Below are 13,415 nucleotides of genomic sequence, written 5' to 3' on the forward strand. Positions count from 1 at the left end.
TATCAGCAGTACACAGACCAGTTCTTAAGGGGGAACTCAATCAGGACTGATTGATAGTACGGGATCTCTGAATCGGTCCAAATCAGGGATCTTGGAGGTTGTCAGATCCTTCTACTCGCACCTCTTGGGAAGGATGAATCTAGATCGAGACAAGATGTCGGCTTTCCTGGCTGAAACCATTCCTGAGCCAGGGGTAGACCGCTCTCTTAATGTTTTGGCAGAAGAAATCAGGGAAGAGGAAGTGAGACTGGCGATTGAGGGGCTCGCCCCTAAGAAGTCGCCAGGTTCGGATGGCTTAACATCCGAGTGGTACAGGACCTTTAAGGAGTCTTTAGCTCCCCTCTTGACTGAGGTATTCAATGAGTGTCTCTCCTCGGGCACTCTGCCGAAGTCAATGAGGAGGTCAGCCCTGATTCTCCTGTCAAAGGGTAAAGATCCTAGCCGGATTGAGAATTGGAGGCCCATAGCTCTTCTCAATACGGACAGGAAGCTTCTGGCCAAGATACTGTTTAATCGGCTGGTGAAGTTTGCACCCCGGCTCCTTTCGGGGGCTCAGCACTGCTCTGTTCCAGGCCGAAGCACCTTAAGTGCTGTCCTCAGTGTCAGGGAGGCAGTGGAGCGGAGTAGTGCGGGTCTCTGGAAGGGGTACTTGCTGTCCCTGGATCAGGCCAAAGCATTTGATCGGGTGAACCACGAGTACCTCTGGTCCGTCCTCCTGAAATATGGCCTACCGAGTACTTTTGTTAATTGGCTTAAGATCTTGTATGCAGGGGCAGAGAGTTTCCCGCTGGTGAACGGGTGGTCTGGCCGCTCTTTTGAGGTGAGGTCCGGAGTCCGTCAGGGTTGTCCTTTGAGCCCGCTTCTATACGTGTTCGCAATCGGTCCCTTCGTCCGGAGGGTAGATTGTGGGCCGTTGGCGGGAGTCGGGATGAGTCTGGCGGAGCTGGATGTCGCCCAGAGAGTGGTGGCGTACGCTGATGATGTCACCATTTTCGTGTCCTCGAGAGAGGAGGTCGATGTGATGATGTCGGAGGTGGACCGCTACTCGGAGGCATCCGGGTCTAAGATCAACCGGGATAAGTGTGAAAGTCTCTGGCTGGGAGGGGGAGATCCCACGTTTGATCTCCCGGACACCCTCCCAGGGCCCCAAGACTCGGCAAAAATTCTGGGCATCACATTCGGCCAGGATGATTATCCCACCAAAAACTGTGATGGTAAGCTCCAGGATGCCACTCAGAGGTGGACCAGTGGAAGGGTTGGTCTATGACCCTCAGGGAAAGGGTACACCTGATCAAATCGTACCTGCTCCCCTTGTTTATCTATCTGGGCAGCGTATGTATCTTGCCAGAGGCTTACTACACTAGGATCTACAGCCTGTTTTTCCAACTGTTATGGGGGAACAGGTTGAACGTAGTCAAGAGGGAGGTTACGTACCGCACGAGGAGACTAGGGGGTTTATCTATGGTAAACCCTGTGGTGTTCTCAACAAACACCTTCTTGAAAGCCAACATCTCAAACCTCTGGTCAGAGACGGCTCCTCCGTGGGTACTCTCCTGCAGGGAATGGTTTCAGCCTTTCTTCCAGGAATGGGAGACAGGAGGGCAAGTGAAGGACCTCCGTACGCCCCATGGGCATCTTCCGGCTTATGCTACCCCGACTCTGAAGGCGATACGTCGGTGGGGTCTGGGAGTGTGGGAGATCAGGACCCAGTCAAGGCAGTTCCTTGACAGACGGGTTCTGATGACCCACTTCCAGAAGCCTCTGGCGCTCAGGCACTGTCCAGGTCGGGATCTGAGGGTGGGGTTGTATCTTTTAAACATGAAAAGGATCCCCCAGAAGTTTTGGGACTTGGCCTTGTGCTGCTTTCAGGGGAAGCTATATGTGAGGGACAATTTGAAGTGTAGAAGATCTGATGACCAGGGATGTCCCCGAGAAGAGTTCGGGGACACGCTGGAAAGCATGGATCACTTCCTGCTTCATTGTCCCTTTAACATAGGGGTCTACAACCGGGTGGGCTCTTCCATCGGCTGGAGTCAACTTGCCGGCCTTACCTATCCGGAGTGGGCTTATGGGGCATTCAGGACCCTGGGTGGCCGAGACCGGGGCACTTTGTTTTTAGTCAGCATAGTAGTTAGGTACTACACGTGGAATGCATGGTGTTTAGTGTCTACACAGCGGAAAGTCCTCTCCGAGGTGGAGGTCTGTAGGAATATCACCGGTGACCTCGGGAAGATCAGGTCTTTGGAGTATGGCAGTCTTGGTACCAGTAGGGCTTCTCTCCTATGGAGAGGGTTTTCTTTTGATGTGCCCTAGGTACTAGTGTTGCTCGTGAATATTCGCAATGCAAATTTTATTCGTGAATATCGCATATTCGCGAATTCGCGAATATTCGCTAATATAGCACTATATATTCGTAATTACGGATATTCTTTTTTTTTCCACAGTACACATCACAGTGATCACCCCTCTCTTCTTCCAGCTTGTGTGGTGTAAAGTAGTGTTGAGCGGCATAGGCCATATTCGAATTCGTGAATATTCGCAAATATATCAAGGAATATTCGTCATATATTCGCTAAATTCGCGTATTTGTAATATTATCGTTTTATTTTCGCATATGCAAAAATTCGCATATGCGAAAATTAGCATATACGAAAATTAGTATAAGCGAAAATTCGTACGCCAGTCTCACACAGTAGTATTAGAGCCTTCTTTACACCACACAAGCTGGAAGCAGAGAGGGGGTATCACTGTGATGTGTACTATGAAAAAAAAAAAAAAAAAACGAATATTCTTAATTACGAATATATAGTGCTATATTCGCGAATATTCGCGAATTCGCGAACATGCGATATTCGCGAATAAAATTTGCATTGCGCATATTCGCGAGCAACACTAGTGTAAAGAAGGCTCTAAGGCTGGGTTCACACCACGTTTTGTTAAATACGGCTCCCGTATACGGCTGGGAGGAAGGGGGCGGGGCTTAATCAACCACGTTTTTGCCTACGGTCGGGAAACCGCATACGGCTGAAAAAGTAGCTGATCGGAGGCTGCGGTTCACTCCGGTCGGCTCATAGACATACATTAAATACGGTTCCCGAATACGGCTGAGTGCGGGCACCACAATTAAGCCCCGCCCCCCTCCTCCCAGCCGTATACGGGAGCCGTATTTAACAAAAGTGGTGTGAACCCAGCCTAATACTACTGTGTGAGACTGGCGTGTGAATTTTTGCATATGCTAATTTTTGTATATGCTAACTTTCGCACATGCTAATTTTCGCATGCGCGAATCTTCGCATATGCAAAAATAAACCGCAAATATTACGAATATGCGAATTTAGCGAATATATGACGAATATTCGTCCATATATTCGCGAAATATCGCAAATTCGAATATGGCCACTCAACACTACTAGGTACCAGACCTTTTGGGTAGAGTACCCTTGTTTTGGTTAGGGACAGTGATGCAGGGACAGGGTTAGGGTGATAGTAGGGTCAGTTTATCTTTAGGATAATGGTAGGGAGAGAGGTAGGGTGCAGTTAGGGAAAGAATATACATTTTGTATGTATCAGGATTGCCATCCTTCTTCCTGGTGGTGGGCTAATGCATGTGCACCATAGCTTTTTGTTTTGTTTTCAGATGTTAAGGTTATGAAGGGCTTACAGGCACCGAACTTGGGCCTAAAGTGGGTTGTATTGTTTGTTTATGTATATTGTAATGCTGATAATGATAAAGTTGGTTGGGAGGAGTTCTAGGTTGGGAGGGTATATTTGTGGGTGGTGGTGGTTGTTTCTTTTGGTGGACCTGGCATGGGTCAGTTATGAACTGGACATTGAGGACTATGAACTGTATGGAAAAAACTCTGACCCATGTACAGGAGGGCGGGTGGTGTGGGTGAAGGGACAGTTTAGGGTAGAAGGTTTTATTGTATTTGTAGGTGTGTTTTCTGTATATTTATAGGCGTGTGTAGTTTGTGTATAGTATTGTTTATAGTAGTGTATATAGTTAGTTATGTATATAGTATGTATAATATATTTTTATAATATATATACTTTATATATATATATATATATATATATATATTTTTTTTTTTGTAGTATTTATAGTAGAGATAGACATGGCAGTCGAACCAGTTTTGTTTTTGTAGTAATGTTTCTTTAGTATCCCGTTGTGGATTTATTTTCTTTGGTTTATATATGTAGTATGTAGTAAAGATGTTTGTCCCATGTGTGTATTGTGTTTTCTGTGATATTTTCCCGAGTTTGGGTATTTTGAGTTGTAGTTTAAATTTTCTTTGTTGGTTTCTTGGTAAAATGTGGTTAATATATTGATATATATGTGTGGTATAGTGTTATTATTATTATTTAAAAAAAAAAAACATGGTGTGCAGTGTGAGTGCTTGTTGTGTTTTCTATGTATGATTTTTCCCGAGTTTGGGTGTTTTTGAATTAAAGCGAAATAGTGCTATTTTTATGTTTCTTATGAGTGTGTTGTTTGGCTATGCAAGGTGTAGTTATAATATTTCTAGTTCTAGTAGGAAAGCTGGGCTGGCCGGTTAGGCAGGATTTTTGTTCTTTTATTTAACCCCTTAAGGACCGGAGGTTTTTCCGTTTTTGCATTTTCGTTTTTTGCTCCTTGCCTTTAAAAAATCATAACTCTTTCAAATTTACACCTAAAAATCCATATGATGGCTTATTTTTTGCGCCACCAATTCTACTTTGTAATGACGTCAGTCATTTTGCCCAAAAATCTATGGTGAAGCGGGAAAAAAAATCATTGTGCGACAAAATTGAAAAAAAAAACCCTGTTTTGTAACTTTTGGGGGCTTCCGTTTCTACGTAGTACATTTTTCGGTAAAAATGACACCTGATATGTATTCTGTAGGTCCATACGATTAAAATGATACCCTACTTATATAGGTTTGATTTTGTCGGACTTCTGGAAAAAATCATAACTACATGCAGGAAAATTAATACGTTTAAAATTGTCATCTTCTGACCCCTATAACTTTTTTATTTTTCCGTGTATGGGGCGGTATGAGGGCTCATTTTTTGCGCCGTGATCTGAAGTTTTTAATGGTACCATTTTTGCATTGATAGGACTTATTAATCACTTTTTATTCATTTTTAAATGATATAAAAAGTGACCAAAAATGCACTATTTTGTACTTTGGAATTTTTTTGCGCGCACGCCATTGACCGAGCGGTTTAATTAATGATATATTTTTATAATTCGGACATTTCCACACGCGGTGATACCACATATGTTTATTTTTATTTTTATTTACACTGTGTTTTTTTTTTTATTGGAAAAGGGGGGTGATTCAAACTTTTAATAGGGGAGGAGTTAAATGATCTTTATTCACTTTTTTTTTTCACTTTTTTTTTGCAGTGTTATAGGTCCCATAGGGACCTATAACACTGCACACACTGATCATTGTTATCCCATAGGGACCTATAACACTGCACACACTGATCTCTTATACTGGTCATTATTATCCCATAGGGACCTATAACACTGCACACACTGATCTTCTATGTTGATCACTGGTTTCTCATAAGAAACCAGTGATCAACGATTCTGCCGGATGACTGCTCATGCCTGGATCTCAGGCACTGAGCAGTCATTCGGCGATCGGACAGCGAGGAGGCAGGTAGGGGCCCTCCCGCTGTCCTGTCAGCTGTTCGGGATGCCGCGATTTCACCGTGGCTATCCCGAACAGCCCACTGAGCTAGCCGGGATGCTTTCGGTTTCACTTTAGACGCGGCGTTCAACTTTGAACGCCGCGTCTAAAGGGTTAATAGCGCGCGGCACAGCGATCAATGCCGCGCGCTATTAGCCACGGGTCCCGGCCGTTGTTAGAGGCCGGGCCCGACCCGCTATGACGCGGGGCCACGCCGTGGCCCCGCGTTATAGATCGGGAGTGGACACATGACGTTCCAGTACGTCATGTGTCCTTAAGGGGTTAAATGTAAAGTTTGGGTTTATGTTATTTCATGTTGTTGTTTTCCGTTATGGCAAAGTTGTGCTGGTTTTGTGTTTGTTATGATTTATATTTTTCTAATAAAAGATTTACAGGATATAACTCAGGATCAGTACATGATAAGTAATGTAATGTATGTACACAGTGACCTCACCAGCAGAATAGTGAGTACAGCTCTGGAGTATAATACAGGATATAACTCAGGATCAGTACAGGATAAGTAATGTAATGTATGTACACAGTGACCTCACCAGCAGAATAGTGAGTACAGCTCTGGAGTATAATACAGGATATAACTCAGGATCAGTACATGATAAGTAATGTAATGTATGTACACAGTGATCCCACCAGCAGAATAGTGAGTACAGCTCTGGAGTATAATACAGGATATAACTCAGGATCAGTACAGGATAAGTAATGTAATGTATGTACACAGTGATCTCACCAGCAGAATAGTGAGTACAGCTCTGGGGTATAATACAGGATATAACTCAGGATCAGTACAGGATAAGTAATGTAATGTATGTACACAGTGATCTCACCAGCAGAATAGTGAGTACAGATCTGGAGTATAATACAGGATATAACTCAGGATCAGTACAGGATAAGTAATGTAATGTATGTACATAGTGACCTCACCAGCATAATAGTGAGTACAGCTCTGGAGTATAATACAGGATGTAACTCAGGATCAGTACAGGATAAGTAATGTAATGTATGTACACAGTGACCTCACCAGCAGAATAGTGAGTACAGCTCTGGAGTATAATACAGGATATAACTCAGGATCAGTACAGGATAAGTAATGTAATGTATGTACACAGTGACCTCACCAGCAGAATAGTGAGTACAGCTCTGGAGTATAATACAGGCTATAACTCAGGATCAGTACAGGATAAGTAATGTAATGTATGTACACAGTGACCTCACCAGCAGAATAGTGAGTACAGCTCTGGGGTATAATACAGGATATAACTCAGGATCAGTACATGATAAGTAATATAATGTATGTATACAGTGACCCCCCCCCCCCCAGCAGAATAGTGAGTACAGCTCTGGAGTATAATACAGGATATAACTCAGGATCAGTACAGGATATAGTAATGTAATGTATGTACACAGTGATCTCACCAGCAGAATAGTGAGTACAGCTCTGGAGTATCATACAGGATATAACTCAGGATCATTACAGGATAAGTAATGTAATGTATGTACATAGTGACCTCACCAGCAGAATAGTGAGTACAGCTCTGGGGTATAATACAGGATATAACTCAGGATCAGTACAGGATAAATAATGTAATGTATGTACACAGTGACCTCACCAGCAGAATAGTGAGTACAGCTCTGGAGTATAATACAGGCTATAACTCAGGATCAGTACAGGATAAGTAATGTAATGTATGTACACAGTAATCTCACCAGCAGAATAGTGAGTACAGCTCTGGGGTATAATACAGGATATAACTCAGGATCAGTACATGATAAGTAATATAATGTATGTATACAGTGACCCCCCCCCCCCCCAGCAGAATAGTGAGTACAGCTCTGGAGTATAATACAGGATATAACTCAGGATCAGTACAGGATATAGTAATGTAATGTATGTACACAGTGACCTCACCAGCAGAATAGTGAGTACAGCTCTGGAGTATAATACAGGATATAACTCAGGATCAGTACAGGATAAGTAATGTAATGTATGTACACAGTGATCTCACCAGCAGAATAGTGAGTACAGCTCTGGAGTATAATATAGGATATAACTCAGGATCAGTACAGGATAAGTAATGTAATGTATGTACACAGTGACCTCACCAGCAGAATAGTGAGTACAGCTCTGGAGTATCATACAGGATATAACTCAGGATCAGTACAGGATAAGTAATGTAATGTATGTACACAGTGACCTCACCAGCAGAACAGTGAGTACAGCTCTGGGGTATAATACAGGATATAACTCTGGATCTGTACAGGATAAGTAATGTAATGTATGTATACAGTGACCCCACCAGCAGAATAGTGAGTACAGCTCTGGGGTATAATACAGGATATAACTCAGGATCAGTACAGGATAAATAATGTAATGTATGTACACAGTGACCTCACTAGCAGAATAGTGAGTACAGCTCTGGAGTATCATACAGGATATAACTCAGGATCAGTACAGGATAAGTAATGTATTGTATGTACACAGTGACCTCGCCAGCAGAATAGTGAGTACAGCTCTGGAGTATCATACAGGATATAAGTCAGGTATGTTTGGCATCTTTTGAGTTGGGGGGGGGGGTAGTTGGGTGTAAATGTACTTGTGGTACTTGTCAGCTTCCCGGCCACAGACAAATAATTAATAATTTTATGTTTTCAGCCACAATAATATCCCAATCCCTGGAAACTCCACTGACCACAGCCCCAGGATGCTTGAGCGTCATCTCCACAGATTAAGAATGGGTAGATAAAGGTGGGGAATTATATAGAGCGCTCCTGCTGTCAAATGACGGACTCAAAATGCCACGGTTGCACAGGACAATTTATTGAAATATTTTTAAAAGACTACGCGTTTTGGTGCTCACATGCGCCTTCATCAGGTCCACAAGAGGATAAAAACAATGTGTCCTTGAGTGACACAGCCACTCAAGCACAATCGGCACCTCAGGACGCATTGTTTTTATCCTCTTGTGGACCTGATGAAGGCGCATGTGAGCGCCAAAACGCGTAGTCTTTTAAAAATATTTCAATAAATTGTCCTGTGCAACCGTGGCGTTTTGAGTCCGTCATTTGACAGCAGGAGCGCTCTACATAATTCCCCACCTTTATCTACCCATTCTTCGTCTATCATTCCTTAATCTAAGGGACACGGACAGGGGAGATAGAGCTGCACACTGCATCCACTAATCTCTACCCACACCTCACAACAGTTTTGGGCTTACACTTTTGCATCCCCTCAGCAGGTCGGTACAGCACATTAGGTGAGGTGGTGGGCCGCCCCCCCCCTTTTTTTTTTTTCCAACAACAGCATACGAGAGAGCGCCCCGTTGTTTTGACTTTCTACTGTCTTCTATCTCCACAGATTATACAATCCCTGGCTCTGGAAGATAGGCGGGTGCCTGCGTCTGGTGGTCTATTCCTTTTTAAAGGGAAAGGAGTCCAGGTCCAGCTAAAGTCAGACGCCATGATTAGGGCTTATTGGGGTGTAGGCACTCAAGGATACCTGTGGTGCAGGTCTTCTGAGAGTTGTAGTCCTCTAACTGTTATGTCATGTGGCAGCGTGCTGTAAATAACCCAGTGTTCCCTGTGATCCTGAGGTGCAGGAATGAGACCTCTTGACACTTCAATTCTGTCCAATTGCAATATGATGCATCTACCAAAACACAGAGCGGACTGTTACAGCTCAGTCAGGGGTATGAATATTTCATCACTGTTGTCAGAATCTGTAGGGTTAACTGGTTCTGACAGTTTCTATTGTTTCTTTTTGTTGCCAGGTTTTGCCTTGCTGTCTGAAAAGGTCAGCTGAGCTCATTAGCTTTTACCTGTGGACTCTCTATTTAAACCTGCAGTTTACATCGAGGCTTTGCCTGCGAAAGAGGTTTCCTCCTGAAGCTAGCGATATAACCAGTTTATTTCCGTTTACCCGGTATCTTTGATTTTTGGCTTGACTTCTCGACTTCTCTCTTGTATTAGCATTTTCATACTTAAACTACTCATGGTATTGACTCAGCTAGTGGACTGGGATTTATTGTGTGTGTTAGATATTATTTCGGTTAGTCTGTGTGCTTCCTTACTGTATCCCGATCTGTGTCTGTATTGTAGTTTATTTTGTTGACAGTGACTTCCATCACATATTTAGGGAGGGACTGCCACCATGGTATAGAGGTGGTACAGAGGTGCCAAATATTATACAGGGGGTACAGAGGGGCCTTAAACTATACAGAAGGGCCTAATATTATAGAGGGGGTACAGAGGGGCCTAATATTATAGAGGGGGTACAGAGGGGCCTAATATTATAGAGGGGGTACAGAGGGGCCTAATATTATAGAGGGGGTACAAAGGGGCCTAATATTATAGAGGGGGTACAGAGGGGCCTAATATTATAGAGGGGGTACAGAGGGGCCTAATATTATTCAGGGGCACAGAGGGGGCCTAATATTATACAGGGGCACAGAGGGGCCTAATATTATACAGGGGCACAGAGGGGCCTAATATTATTCAGGGGGTACAGGGGGCCATATATTATTCAGGGGGTACAGAGGGGCCTAATATAGAGGGGGTACAGAGGGGACAAATATTATAGAGGGGGTACAGAGGGGCCTAATATTATAGAGGGGGTACATAGGGGCCTAATATTATTCAGGGGCACAGAGGGGCCTAATATTATACAGGGGCACAGAGGGGCCTAATATTATACAGGGGCACAGAGGGGCCTAATATTATTCAGGGGCACAGAGGGGCCTAATATTATACAGGGGCACAGAGGGGCCTAATATTATACAGGGGCACAGAGGGGCCTAATATTATACAGGGGCACAGAGGGGCCTAATATTATTCAGGGGGTACAGAGGGGCCTAATATAGAGGGGGTACAGAGGGGACAAATATTATAGAGGGGGCACAGAGGGGCCTAATATTCAGGGGCACAGAGGGGCCTTATACTATACAGAGGGGCCTAATATTATTCAGAGGCACAGAGGGGCCTAATATTCAGGGGGTACAGAGGGTCTGTCCTCTAATGATATATTACTGTCCTCTAATGATCTATTACTGTCCTCTAATGATCTATTACTGTCCTCTAATGATCTATTACTGTCCTCTAATGATATATTACTGTCCCCAAATGATCTATTACTGTCCCCTAATGATATATTACTGTCCTCTAATTATATATTACTGTCCCCTAATGATCTATTACTGTCCTCTAATTATATATTACTGTCCCCTAATGATATATTACTGTCCTCTAATGATATATTACTGTCCTCTAATGATATATTACTGTCCCCTAATGATCTATTACTGTCCCCTAATGATATATTACTGTCCTCTAATGATCTATTACTGTCCCCTAATGATCTATTACTGTCCCCTAATGATCTATTACTGTCCCCTAATGATCTATTACTGTCCCCTAATGATATATTACTGTCCCCTAATGATATATTACTGTCCCCTAATGATATATTACTGTCCTCTAATGATCTATTACTGTCCCCTAATGATCTATTACTGTCCCCTAATGATCTATTACTGTCCCCTAATGATCTATTACTGTCCTCTAATGATATATTACTGTCCTCTAATGATATATTACTGTCCCCTAATGATCTATTACTGTCCTCTATTATATATTACTGTCCTCTAATTATATATTACTGTCCTCTAATGATCTGTTACTGTCCTCTAATGATATATTACTGTCCTCTAATGATCTATTACTGTCCTCTAATGATCTATTACTGTCCTCTAATGATCTATTACTGTCCCCTAATGATCTATTACTGTCCCCTAATGATCTATTACTGTCCTCTAATTATATATTACTGTCCCCTAATGATATATTACTGTCCTCTAATGATATATTACTGTCCTCTAATGATCTATTACTGTCCCCTAATGATATATTACTGTCCCCTAATGATATATTACTGTCCTCTAATGATCTATTACTGTCCCCTAATGATCTATTACTGTCCCCTAATGATCTATTACTGTCCCCTAATGATCTATTACTGTCCTCTAATGATATATTACTGTCCTCTAATGATATATTACTGTCCCCTAATGATCTATTACTGTCCTCTAATTATATATTACTGTCCTCTAATTATATATTACTGTCCTCTAATGATCTGTTACTGTCCTCTAATGATATATTACTGTCCCCTAATGATATATTACTGTCCTCTAATGATCTATTACTGTCCTCTAATGATATATTACTGTCCTCTAATGATCTATTACTGTCCCCTAATGATATATTACTGTCCCCTAATGATATATTACTGTCCTCTAATGATCTATTACTGTCCCCTAATGATATATTACTGTCCTCTAATGATATATTACTGTCCTCTAATGATATATTACTGTCCCCTAATGATATATTACTGTCCTCTAATGATATATTACTGTCCTCTAATGATCTATTACTGTCCTCTAATGATATATTACTGTCCCCTAATGATATATTACTGTCCTCTAATGATATATTACTGTCCTCTAATGATATATTACTGTCCCCTAATGATATATTACTGTCCTCTAATTATATATTACTGTCCTCTAATGATATATTACTGTCCTCTAATGATATATTACTGTCCCCTAATGATATATTACTGTCCTCTAATGATATATTACTGTCCTCTAATGATATATTACTGTCCCCTAATGATATATTACTGTCCCCTAATGATATATTACTGTCCTCTAATGATCTATTACTGTCCCCTAATGATATATTACTGTCCTCTAATGATCTATTACTGTCCTCTAATGATGTATTACTGTCCTCTAATGATATATTACTGTCCCCTAATGATATATTACTGTCCTCTAATGATATATTACTGTCCTCTAATGATATATTACTGTCCTCTAATGATCTATTACTGTCCTCTAATGATCTATTACTGTCCTCTAATGATATATTACTGTCCTCTAATGATATATTACTGTCCTCTAATGATCTATTACTGTCCTCTAATGATATATTACTGTCCTCTAATGATATATTACTGTCCTCTAATGATCTATTACTGTCCCCTAATGATCTATTACTGTCCTCTAATGATATATTAATGTCCTCTAATGATCTATTACTGTCCTCTAATGATATATTACTGTCCTCTAATGATCTATTACTGTCCTCTAATGATCTATTACTGTCCCCTAATGATCTATTACTGTCCTCTAATGATATATTAATGTCCTCTAATGATCTATTACTGTCCTCTAATGATATATTACTGTCCTCTAATGATCTATTACTGTGCTCTAATGATATATTAATGTCCTCTAATGATCTATTACTGTCCTCTAATGATATATTACTGTCCTCTAATGATCTATTACTGTCCCCTAATGATATATTACTGTCCTCTAATGATATATTACTGTCCTCTAATGATCTATTACTGTCCTCTAATGATATATTACTGTCCTCTAATGATATATTACTGTCCTCTAATGATATATTACTGTCCCCTAATGATCTATTACTGTCCCCTAATGATCTATTACTGTCATCTAATGATCTATTACTGTCCTCTAATGATCTATTACTGTCCTCTAATGATATATTACTGTCCTCTAATGATATATTACTGTCCTCTAATGATATATTACTGTCCTCTAATGATATATTACTGTCCTCTAATGATCTATTACTGTCCTCTAATGATCTATTACTGTCCCCTAATGATATATTACTGTCCTCTAA

This window comes from Hyla sarda, chromosome 8, assembly GCF_029499605.1.
Source record: "Hyla sarda isolate aHylSar1 chromosome 8, aHylSar1.hap1, whole genome shotgun sequence".
In the NCBI taxonomy this organism is placed as follows: Eukaryota; Metazoa; Chordata; class Amphibia; order Anura; family Hylidae; genus Hyla; species Hyla sarda.